General features: G+C 35.9%; 1 protein-coding gene across 2 annotated transcripts in view; it reads left to right on the forward strand.

The window, feature by feature from the left end:
* Positions 1-1,528: 1,528 nt before the first annotated feature.
* The window catches only part of tex2 (testis expressed 2), a 66,722-nt gene continuing 55,844 nt past the window's right edge, over positions 1,529-12,406 (forward strand). For both annotated transcript variants that reach the window (XM_065263685.2, XM_065263686.2), the window contains exon 1: positions 1,529-1,758. The gene's annotated coding sequence lies outside the window, so the exon portion shown is untranslated. The remainder of the gene's footprint in view (positions 1,759-12,406) is intronic.

Raw genomic sequence — 12,406 nt, forward strand, 5'->3', positions numbered from 1 at the left:
TACAAACGTAAGAGCTTTAATGATTGTTCCTTTAAGAGACATGAACTTGGACGAATATGGCCCTGGGCAATTAAGCTCTACATCTTCAGATTCTGCTGTCATGCAGCTTATCACAGACATTATAATATGAGTGTGTCGACTTCTGTACCTAATCGTCAGCAGTGTTGGGGAAAGTTACTTTTAAAAGGAATGCATTACAATATAAAGTTACTCCCCAAAAAAGTTACTAATTGCATTACTTAGTTACTTTTCATGGAAAGTAATGCTTACGTTACTTTTACATTACTTTTGTGTTACTTTTTCTTACTTGGCTGAGGCTTGATCTCTTTCAGGCCTTGTAGGTGTTTTTTATGATTGCAAAAATGTCAAACTCAGGCCTGCCATCATCGTTTCTGACTCAAGCTGTTCCCGCTCAGTCGCACAGAGTTCGTAATTCTACGTTAATATGTTTAATTTAATTCAGTACATTATTTTATTTTAAAATTTAATGAATTAAACTGAAAAGTAACTTGCATTACTTTTTTTAAAAAGTAACTCAAATATTACATGTACATTTATAAAGTAATGCGTTACTTTACTCGATACTTCAGAAAAGTTATATTATTACGTAATGCACATTATTTGTAATGCGTTACCCCCAACACTGATCGTCAGACGATATCAGAAAAAATGTGTGACAGAATAATAGATGCCAGTAATGAACAATTTGAATTTGTGATTTAAGAAGAAAAAAAGACGCTGTTGTGCTCCGTGCTAAAAGGCTACTATTGTTACTACTGTTAAAGCTGCACTTTTTAAAAAGTAAATTAAATACCATTAAGCTACAAAAAAATGTAGTTAAGGTAGCGTCGCTAGTTTTAGTTTATCACTCCCCAACACTGCCCAACAACAAAGAATTTAAAATGTATAAATAATCACCTGGTGATAATAATGCCTTAGGTAATAATAGTGCATACTTATCATACAGTTAAAAGAATGTGATATGCATCTCTCATGCACACCCACATAGAAAGGTACTGTAGTATTATTTACCATAATAAACTTTTAAAATTAAATAATAATTAATAATAAAATGCCAATTATAAAAATGCACTACAGTATAGGCTACTGCAATTCATTCACATCTGCAGTATGCATACATGAAATTTAATATTCATTTAATAATTTAATTCTTGTCATTTAATCATTTATATGACTTACTTTGTCTGGAGTATAGCTCCATTTGGAGAGCGATGCCGTCTTTTACGAATTCACATTTACATATCATTTATGTATTTTATCTCATAATTATGACTTGTTATAATTGTTATAATTATGACTTTAAACGTCATAATTTCGACTTTTTATCTCACAATTATGACTTATCAGAGCATGATTTTTTTCTTATGTGGCGGAAATGGGCTTCCATACGTTCGTTTGTGTTTTCAATATGAAATTACCTCTTTTATCCAGAAGAGGGCGCCACGCCTCTGCCCGCTTTGTCACCCGTTTCACCAAAACAAATACACGCCCTTCGCGCAAGACGCTTTAATCGATCTCAGCGCCTATGAGTGGACTGGCGTGTGATTGCTCTGGTCTGTGAAATGTGTGTGTGTGTGTCATTTTTACAGTTTCTTTCTAGCTCTGTTTCCCTGTTGTGCTATTGTCGCTGGATTATAAGCACACGACGATCATCTTCGACGGTTCGTGCGATATATCCTGCTAGAGAAAAGTGCGTGTTGTTTTGGGAGGAGCAGAGGACAATGGAAATGTGTACTGGTAAGATAACGCTTAAGCCCATCATCATCCTCATCATCATCATCATGTGTCGTTGCTACGAGCCGCATCCCTGTCTCGAGACAGACAAGTATCATAGCAACTGTATATCTTATGTGTCTGATGATGTTTTATATCAGCTGAACGCCATTTTTACACTGATGACCGGAAATAATAGGCTGCGGACTGTGACGGGGAGATTACAATGACTGTAAATATCAGATGCTAAATCAGTGATACTTTGCTCAAACTCTAAATCATGATCCGATTCTGTTTTATACACACATTTTTAAAACGCCATGTCATTGCAATGGCACTAAACAGGAGATCACATGATTAAACGGCTTAACGCAAATAATGTTTTCTACTGGTCGGGCCAGTGGTTCAGGTTTTAAAAAATGGCAAAAATTTCACTGGCCCCACCACAAAAAATAAGTGTCACGTATTTATAATAATAATTATTCATTAGTCAAATATAATTGTATACACATACATTTTATTCATCATTTGTTAAGACAAGTGGCAATTTTAAATGTATACTGTTTAATTATGAAATTTCACAATCCTCTCATGAGGGACAATAGTTTCAGGTATATCAGGAAATGGAGCACAGAAATGGAGAACTCATATTAAATTAATCGTGTTGTAAGGAAGATAACGAATCAATATTAATAAAACAGCGTTATTAAAAACTCTGTCAGGGCTATGGTCTCAGATATATCAGCATTTAACTGCACAAAAACTGAGAATTTATATTAAAGGAATCTTCTTGCAAGAAAATTAACTAACCCTTACTAAATCTGTGTTATTAAGTAGAAGATTTTATACAGCGTTGTTTGGATAGTCAATGGTCCAGATCAAACGTGCGTACACCAAATTTCCATCGTACACTTAAAACCACAGTTACTTTGAGATTTATCAATATGGAAGTTGGCGTACGACACGCTCAAATCATACGCCAGCTCAGGAGGTGGTGTACGCACGTTTTTTGAGTAAGAAAATGTACAGAAAAAAATCCCTAACACAACAAAACGCACTGACAAATAGGGGTGTGACGGTCATTATATAACCGTGAGACCGATGGTTATAGTTGAACACCGTCATTAGAACTCTATAACCGCCAAAACCGTGTTATTAAAATATTTTTTTAAACATTTTTATCATAAAGAATTTTTAAATACTAATTAAAAACAACTGTTAACAGTCTGTGTTACACGCCCCCTCACGTTCTCACGCAGTGAAAAATATACAGAGCGGAGCAGACACTGACAACGCGCTGACATACAGGACAGACCAGGTTAATTTTCGGTTACTTTTGAGATTTAACATATTAAACAAAGTCTCACCTTTCCAATCATCTCTTCCTTCTAGTTAATTTATACAGACCTGCCAACCTGTACGCATTTTGCGTAGCAGGTACTCATTTTGACCTCAAAGTACGGTGGTACGATTTGTCACTCTAAACTACGCAAAAACCTGATGACGCCCTTTGCCGCGCGAAGTACTCAAAAGAAGCAACAGAAAAAAAAATATGTCCAATCATAGCACTGGGCTCATCCACCACATAGAAAGTGGGGATGATTGACAAGTCGTATGGCAGTAACAAGAGTCTGCTATCGATGGAATCACAAAATCCAGCGTGATCTCCTTCCTCCACCCGCAGTTTCTGACCATCTTTTTCAACGGAGAGTCAAGACGTCTGACCCGCTAAGGTAAACTGGTCAGGGTGGATGTGCAAATAATGAAATAATGCATTAGCTTAATCCTTTGAAGTCGACGGTCGCGCGGGCTCCGTGCACTTGACCGCAAAATGCTCTAACATTACTTCTGATTTGTAAATGAGCATCATTTATAATTGAGCGCTTACGAAAAAGTAAAAAAACGGAAAGTTCACTCTCAGTGAAGGGAATCCACCTGAGATCCGAGTGAAGCGGATTAAATGCGTTCTGAAATAACGCGCTCTTGATAATTGTCAATAAAATAAAACGTCATATACAAACCACATCAAATAAAGTTTTATAAATGGAGAATATCTCGTGCCTCGAGCGCCCACGTGATAGGTGCCTATGCTGTACTGTACTGCACTGAAAACAAAGCTACAATAAATTACAGACAGACATACAGTTAACAGCACTACTGTCACAGTTATGGTTGAATTTAAAGCAGTGTTAACTCTAAAATACTGTCTTAAAGGGATAGTTAACTTAAAACATGTAATTCAGTCATAGTTTACATAACAGATCAGACCATCCAAACATTTATGAGTTTCTTTATTGTGTGATACACAAGTTATTTTAAAGAGTGTTGATAACCACAGTGTCTGGTCCCCACTCCATTGAATTTTTTGCTAGTCAGGGAAAAACAACCATTTTGTTTCTCAATTTTTTTTGTGTGTGTTTCACTCAAGAAAGAAATCATGAAGGTTAGACACAATATGAGGTTGAGTAAATGATAACAGAATGTTATTTGTGGGTTAACCATCTCCCACTATTTAACAGTAATATCACTTTTAACAGTGTTTGTGCAGACATGCTAAACTTTGGAGAATACAGTATTTAACATTAATAATGTTATTAATCACCATGTAAGGCAAATTTAGTTAACCCTCAAGAGTTCCTTTAAAAAACTTCCTTAAGTGTTCCTAAGGCCACAAAATGACACCTTCACAAAAACTGCTCTAAAAATAACATACGTCAATATTTTTTTTCATTTTAAACGATGCAGTCTTTTAGAACTACTTCTGCCTGAAACATAGATATCAAATATTGATTAAATTTGTGGAAATTTTAACCCTTTATATGCCTGTTTGTTTACATTAGCCCATGGTTTTTTTAACAGAAAAAACAAAAAAACTAAATATTTTCCAAAAAACACATTTGAACCACCATGTGATTATTATTATTATTATACCCTGAGATGGGTCAAAGATTGGTAGCAACATTGATTTTCATGCATTGTTATTTTTTGAACAAGGTCAGATTTTATAAAAAACTTCCTTAAGTGTTCCTAAGGCCACAAAATGACACCTTCCCAAAAATTGCTCTAAAAATATCATACATCAATATTTTTTTCATTTTAAACGATGCAGTCTTTTAGAACTACTTCTGCCTGAAACATAGATATCAAATATTGATTAAATTTGTGGAAATTTTAACCCTTTATATGCCTGTTTGTTTTCATTAGCCCATGTTTTTTTTAACAGAAAAAACAAAAAAACTAAATATTTTCCAAAAAACACATTTGAACCACCATGTGATTATTATTATTATTATACCCTGAGATGGGTCAAAGATTGGTAGCAACATTGATTTTCATGCATTGTTATTTTTTGAACAAGGTCAGATTTTATTAAAAACTTCCTTAAGTGTTCCTAAGGCCACAAAATGACACCTTCCCAAAAATTGCTCTAAACATATCATACGTCAATATTTTTTTCATTTTAAACGATGCAGTCTTTTAGAACTACTTCTGCCTGAAACATACATATCAAATATTAATTAAATTTGTGGAAATTTTAACCCTTTATATGCCTGTTTGCTTACATTAGCCCATGTTTTTTTTTTTTAAGAAAAAAAACAAAAAAACTAAATATTTTCCAAAAAACACATTTGAACCACCATGTGATTATTATTATTATTATACCCTAGGATGGGTCAAAGATTGGAAGCAACATTGATTTTCATGCATTGTTATTTTTTGAACAAGGTCAGATTTTATAAAAAACTTCCTTAAGTGTTCCTAAGGCCACAAAATGACACCTTCCTAAAAATTGCTCTAAAAATATCATATGTCAATATTTTTTTCCACTTTAAACGATTCAGTCTTTTAGAACTACTTCTGCCTGAAACATACATATGAAATATTAATTAAATTTGTGGAATTTTTTACCCTTTACATGCCAGTTTGTCTACATTAATCCATGTTTTTTAACAGAAAAAAACAAAAAAACTAAATATTTTCCCCCAAAAAAACATTTGAACTACCATTTGATTATAAGTATTATTAGACCCTAGGATGGGTCAAAGATTGGTAGCAACATTGATTTTGATGCATTGTTATTTTTTGAACAGGGTCAGAATTTATACAAAACTCACACTTCCTAAGGCCAAAATGATCCTAATGCCAAAATGACACCTTCCCAAAAACTGCTCTAAAAATATCATACATCAATAATTTTTTCCACTTTAAACTATTAAATGTTTTTACACTACTTCTTCCTGAAACATACATGTCAAATATTAATTAAATTTGTGGAAATTTTAACCCTTTAAATGCCAATATGTTAACAGTAATCCAACCACAGTGTTCGGCTGATGTCGTGAAACCTTTTGTGGGACATCGTAGCCCAGATAGTGACCTGTCCTGATTTCTCACTCCAGAGACTGAGGGCTGATTCATTTTTTATCTGTAAACACCGGTCAGATTGAGCAGCCACACATAAGCCTGCCGTTTCTCTGTCTCAAGATCTCTCCAGTCTATGACTGTCTCCCATGTAGGTTTGTCATGGCCCCAATATGCTGCAGGATTTCATGCATCAGCATCAATGAAAAGCTTCGAGTCAGGGCTCTGATACGGGCAGTGGCGTGTGTGAGCCCTGGGATCAAATCTCTGGCTGCTGGGAAGTAGCGGAGCGTCTCCATGTTTGTGGGGGACCAGAAGATTTTTCAATATTTGACGTCCATCCTGCCGCCACTTCATCCATCTCCTCTCCGCTCTCCCGTTCTGATAAGTCTTCTGAAGATCCCTCTAATGAATTAGATTCCAGCTGGTCTACTTCCACCTCTGAGGCCTCCGTGTCACCCTCAGAATCCTCGGAGGAAGATGAGGAGCCATCCTCGCTCTTGAAGTGCATGATTATTTCAGGAGCCTTATGTGTGCTGTAATGCCTTGCCATTTTCACTACTTCTGCTATACTGTTCATACAGATGTGGCCTTTAAAAATGCGCGTTTCTGAGAGCAGAATGCCGCGGAGACTTCCGAAATTCTGCGAGATCCCGCAGAAGGGGAGTTCGGTGGGGGACGCAGGAAATATAAAAACCTGTAGAGGGCAGGCGTGTTTCATGTAGGCCATACTGACGACAATGTGTGTGCTCGACTTCATGCTTAGCGTATACTGTATGATATTGAAGTAACATGACACGGATTATCAATGTTTAGGCGATAGACTTTGATGTCATACAAATGCATGCTTTTTGGCAAACATTTTGTTGGCGAAGTTTTCTTTTGCCAGTTACATAAACAGTCACATATTCTTCATAAAAATCCGACTCTAACGCGCATCATTTGTCTTATTTTTTCCGTGTACTTACAGTAGAAGAGACGTGATGTATGATAATCGAGTCTTATAACAAAATAATTCGCGAAGACCTTTGAAGAGACCGAGCGCATTTACGCAATATCATTAACTAGTTTATCTAATTTTACATTTAGTTCATTTTTGCATCTGAACGTTTTAATAGCTTTAACATGGTTGTGTTGCACTTTTCTGCATTACTGAACAGTAGGCTACTTTTTATATTATCATGTTTCCATTTACATGGTATGAAACACGATAAAAAGTATGCAATGGTGTTTAATACATTTCACTGAGAATTTGTATAATATGTTATACTTTTGTACTAAAGTAGTAAATATAGGGCACATACTGTCACATAAAAATGATTGATGGTGACCTTTGACCTCAGGGGAGGGGCTGACCTTTTGTCCTGCGAGGGAGGTGTGACCTTTGACCTGCGAGGGAGGGGTGACCTATGACCGGACCACCCACGTCGTGAACCTTTGACCTCCGGGGAGGGGCTAACCTTTGACCGGACCTCCCACGTCGTGAACTTTTGACCGGGGCCACCCACGTCGCGATGAACTTTTGAACCGACCGCTCACGTCACGTTGAACTTTTAACCGGACCGCCCACGTCACGTTGACATGTTTACGTCCGGGGTTATCTCCGGGGCGCGTTAAATCATGTCCTCCTACGATAAAACACTAAAAACAGTGTTTACACAAGTGGTCTTCATTAAAACACATTCCATGCTCCCATCATAATTTATATAAGTAATATAATATGTATAATAAAAGCCAGGGAAATCAGAGTTACGACAATCACAAACATGGATAGGCCATGCAGCTCGCGCGATACTCCGGTGAGTGAATGGTGAAATAGCATGGAGCATCTAGCTACGGCGACGAAAATTTTTTACTTTTAACATGCATTGAAATTTTAACATGCACCTTTTTAGAATGCGTGACATCGTTATAATCTGCCATGCTGGCATTGAAATATTGTGAAATCCTCTCATTGATTAGTTTCATTAAACACAATTTTTTATGTGAAATGATCAAAGAAATTAAGTGTTCTTTCTTTTCTTTTAAACGTCATCCTGGCTTATAAGGCTATATTCATGGTGAGAATAAGCTGTAATTATATAAAGTAAGATTAGAAAAGATGTTTAAAATGAACTTTCTCTAATAATCTTAGCACTATGTATGGATACGACTGATTAAAAAACATGTTCAAAAGTATCAACATAATAAAAAAGGTTTCTCACAGCGGCAGATGAAATACAATCTAAAAGAATAAAGAACAATGAATTCTGTCAAGATGAACATTTTGTAGGATTTTCTCTAGAGAGTAAAAATTGATGTGTAATTTTTAAATGTCCTATTCTGCATTTTGTATAGATGAACTGATTTTCAAAACAGAAGTTATGTTTGTTTTTTTCAAATAAACTGTTCAATACAAAGATATGGTCTTCTGCCACTTAAACAGATCGTAGTCCTTAAAGTTGCATTCCTGAGAGATGCTTCCACTCCGAATCGTAAATCGTTTTGGCAGCGCCCGTGTGAGGGCCGAGATATTTTGTTTTTTAACTCGTAAAGCATGTCCAGTCCTCCTGCGATAGCAGGACAGTGTTTATACAAGGGGTCTGCATTAATGCAGCTTGCGTTGCTTTCATCATATTAATAAGTACAGCATAAGTAAAGACAAAAAGACACATATTACAAAACATTACCAGTCTAAAAACTGAGACTTTTAACTTTAGGTTATTAGGTTTAGTATAGTTTTCAGACTTTCAGAAAGAACTCATCAACTTAAAGAATAAAGCACTTATCAATTACATTTATTTTAATCTCAAAAACTCAAGTTTACGTCTAGTATTTATTATTGCACCTGAAATACAAGTACCTGAGACATGCTCACACTCCTTAGCCAAAACACTAAAATTTTTAGTGCTTTTGTATTTAATATAATATTTAATAATATTTGACAAATTACTCCATACAAGACAATCAAATTATATACATTCAATGAACACAACATACAAAGTCTAACTTCATCACATGCTTTGATGCACTCATTTCTCTGTCTCTGTTGTTCTCAGTTATCAGCTGTCGGCTATGTAAACTGTGTTTTTTATATTGTGTATTAAACTCACACTACTCTTTACCCAGAATAACATGTACTTCTTCCGTGGTGACAAAGCGAGGTACATGATTTCTTCAATTTATATAAACACAAGTAAACTTTTTATTGTAAAATAATCAAATAAAATAGTAGGTCTAAAGACATAAGCTAACTGATGATCCTTACATATGAAATACCCGCACAAAATCATCTAGGTATATTCTTAAAGCGACGTTGGTTTTATTACACCATAATATAAGAATAATAAATCAGTATATACTATAAAGATTCACTTTGCTATCATTTCCAACTAATGTTGATTTATTGTGTTGTACTCAAAACATCTGAACTTCAGTCAGCTTTTTGGGGGGCTGAGCATTAATTTACTTTTTAAAGATTCCAACATCTAGTTGATTTTTAACCCTTACCTATACATGTTGCTTGGCTCACTGTAAACCCGGCATGCTTTCCGTTATGTTTACCTTTAAATGACAGAGAATATAATAGCAAAAACAAAACAAAAAATGTCATCGCAGAAAACAGTAACAAACCATCTGGTAAATCGAGTGTTGTAGAACAACAAGTGAAATCTATGTGTTAGTTCAGATTAAAAATACCTCGCTTTATTATATACAGCTCCACAAGGCAAAACAAAGATCTCACGTAGTCCATCATGTTACGCCGGCAGTTTGATTATTGTGACCACCGTGTCCTTTAGTGCACTAGGGGCATTATGGGAAATGTAGTCATTTTCACAAGGCGAATCGAACGGTGTATACAGTATGTTAAAGGTGCATTGTGTTACTTTAAAAAAAGACAAAAATGCTAAATAATATACATAACTATATTTTCAGTGGTGTATAAGGACCTTACATAATGAACTGAATTGTTTCTATTACCTAAGAACGAGCCATTTTTATCTCCATACACCGCGGGTCCCCTTATACGGAAGTCACAGTCATATCACTACAGTAGCCCTAAACGTACAAACTGCTCTAAAGAGCGCGTTTCTTCCCTACGTTGTCTCAGAAGATGACATGTTTGTCGTGCGACAGCTACCATATGGGATTTAAAATTGAAGAGTGAGTTGTCTGTGGCAATTCACAATCTCACCACTAGATACCGCTAAATTCTACACACACCACCTTTATCTGGCTACTGTTTCCAAGATGCATTACGATCTAAGCCATCGCACTGGGAGAGAGAGTACATAGTGAGATATATTATTTACCATTTTATTTGTTGTTGTTGACACAATTTAATGTAAAGTGGAAGATCTTATTAATTTATAAAAAATAACAGCTTAAAGATACTTTCAGGAATTCTCCATTAAATTGTTTGAAGCAAAGTTTTTAACACGGCATAGCTCAACTGTGCAGGATTCAAGGAGTTGCAGACGCTATTTTTGAGGACGGTGCAAGCACGACCGGAAGCTTAACAAAATCAGGGAGAGACTTGTGGACGTACATTGTGTAAAGTTGTCTACGACGCTGTGGATTCTTGAAAGGAGAGCACAAATGTCACTTGAGCGTGATCACAAACGCAAGATGCCGTACGCGCGCGGTCCTCCAGTTTTTAAAGAAATGCTTTTAGAACACTGCAGGAGTGAGCTTGTTAATCTTTTTTATGCTGTAATATCTGCAAATGCTGATGTGTGCTTGCCACAAAATTACTGCGAAACTGATGCCGTGCGCGTAACCAACCTCAAGAAAAAAACAGATGTCGTGAAAAGTCTGGACAAATCTTTTGATAAGATGGTTCAAGTGTCTGTTAACGCCGATGAACCGATCAATGTGTTCATCAAAAAAGCCCTAGATGCTATGTATGAATGTGATGATGAGGAGGAGTTTGACATTGCTAACATCCTCCTCATGTCTGCATATGTAATAGATGTATGTGTTGCCGTAGCGACAAAGAAGGACCAAATCAATGTGCGTGAAATTGTTGAAATTGCTGCTGACTTTCTGATCGACAAGGGTCTTGGCACATGCATACACTTTCTATTGTATCTAGACAACATCATAACCTTTGATGATGCTTGAAAACAATGCGAGTTCTTGGGACACCTCGTACACCTGAAAACACATTCGCTTTTTTCACAACCTAATTTTGAACATGGTCTTTTAATTTTTCTTCACCTTCTTTCCATCTATAGGCTGTTTATTTGATAAGTACTGGTTTCAGCTTTTAGAAAGTTTGTGATAAACGTTTGTGTGTAATGTTCCCGCTTCATTCGGTCATTTGGACATGTAGACATCTTGTTCATAAAAAGCGTGACACTTGTTATGTTATGTAAAAATAAAAGTGACTTGCATCAGTATGAAAAGCTAAATTCACATGCATGACCAGACACAAATTTGGTGATTGTGTTATTTAGTGATTTTTACATAGACACGTCAGTTACTTTGCATAAACTATATAACTCTATGAAACTTGTGCTTCAATAACTGAATCACCATTTCAAAACTTATCAGGACCATTTTAAGCACATTACAACATACATTCATTTATTTACCATTCGTAAAACATGCGTAGTTGCAACACTACCATTCAGTTAGACTTTACATTTCTAGACTGTGTTTTTTCTCAAAGGTTGCTTATATTTACAGACAACACACTACACCCAAGTGTATCTTAACAATGGCAAACAGGAATAACAACGTTAACAGACACTTGAACCATCTTATCAAAAGATTTGTCCAGACTTTTCACGACATCTGTTTTTTTCTTGAGGTTGGTTACGCGCACGGCATCAGTTTCGCAGTAATTTTGTGGCAAGCACACATCAGCATTTGCAGATATTACAGCATAAAAAAGATTAACAAGCTCACTCCTGCAGTGTTCTAAAAGCATTTCTTTAAAAACTGGAGGACCGCGCGCGTACGGCATCTTGCGTTTGTGATCACGCTCAAGTGACATTTGTGCTCTCCTTTCAAGAATCCACAGCGTCGTAGACAACTTTACACAATGTACGTCCACAAGTCTCTCCCTGATTTTGTTAAGCTTCCGGTCGTGCTTGCACCGTCCTCAAAAATAGCGTCTGCAACTCCTTGAATCCTGCACAGTTGAGCTATGCCGTGTTAAAAACTTTGCTTCAAACAATTTAATGGAGAATTCCTGAAAGTATCTTTAAGCTGTTATTTTTTATAAATTAATAAGATCTTCCACTTTACATTAAATTGTGTCAACAACAACAAATAAAATGGTAAATAATATATCTCACTATGTACTCTCTCTCCCAGTGCGATG

The sequence above is a fragment of the Paramisgurnus dabryanus genome, chromosome 3 (assembly GCF_030506205.2).
Source record: "Paramisgurnus dabryanus chromosome 3, PD_genome_1.1, whole genome shotgun sequence".
Classification (NCBI taxonomy): Eukaryota; Metazoa; Chordata; class Actinopteri; order Cypriniformes; family Cobitidae; genus Paramisgurnus; species Paramisgurnus dabryanus.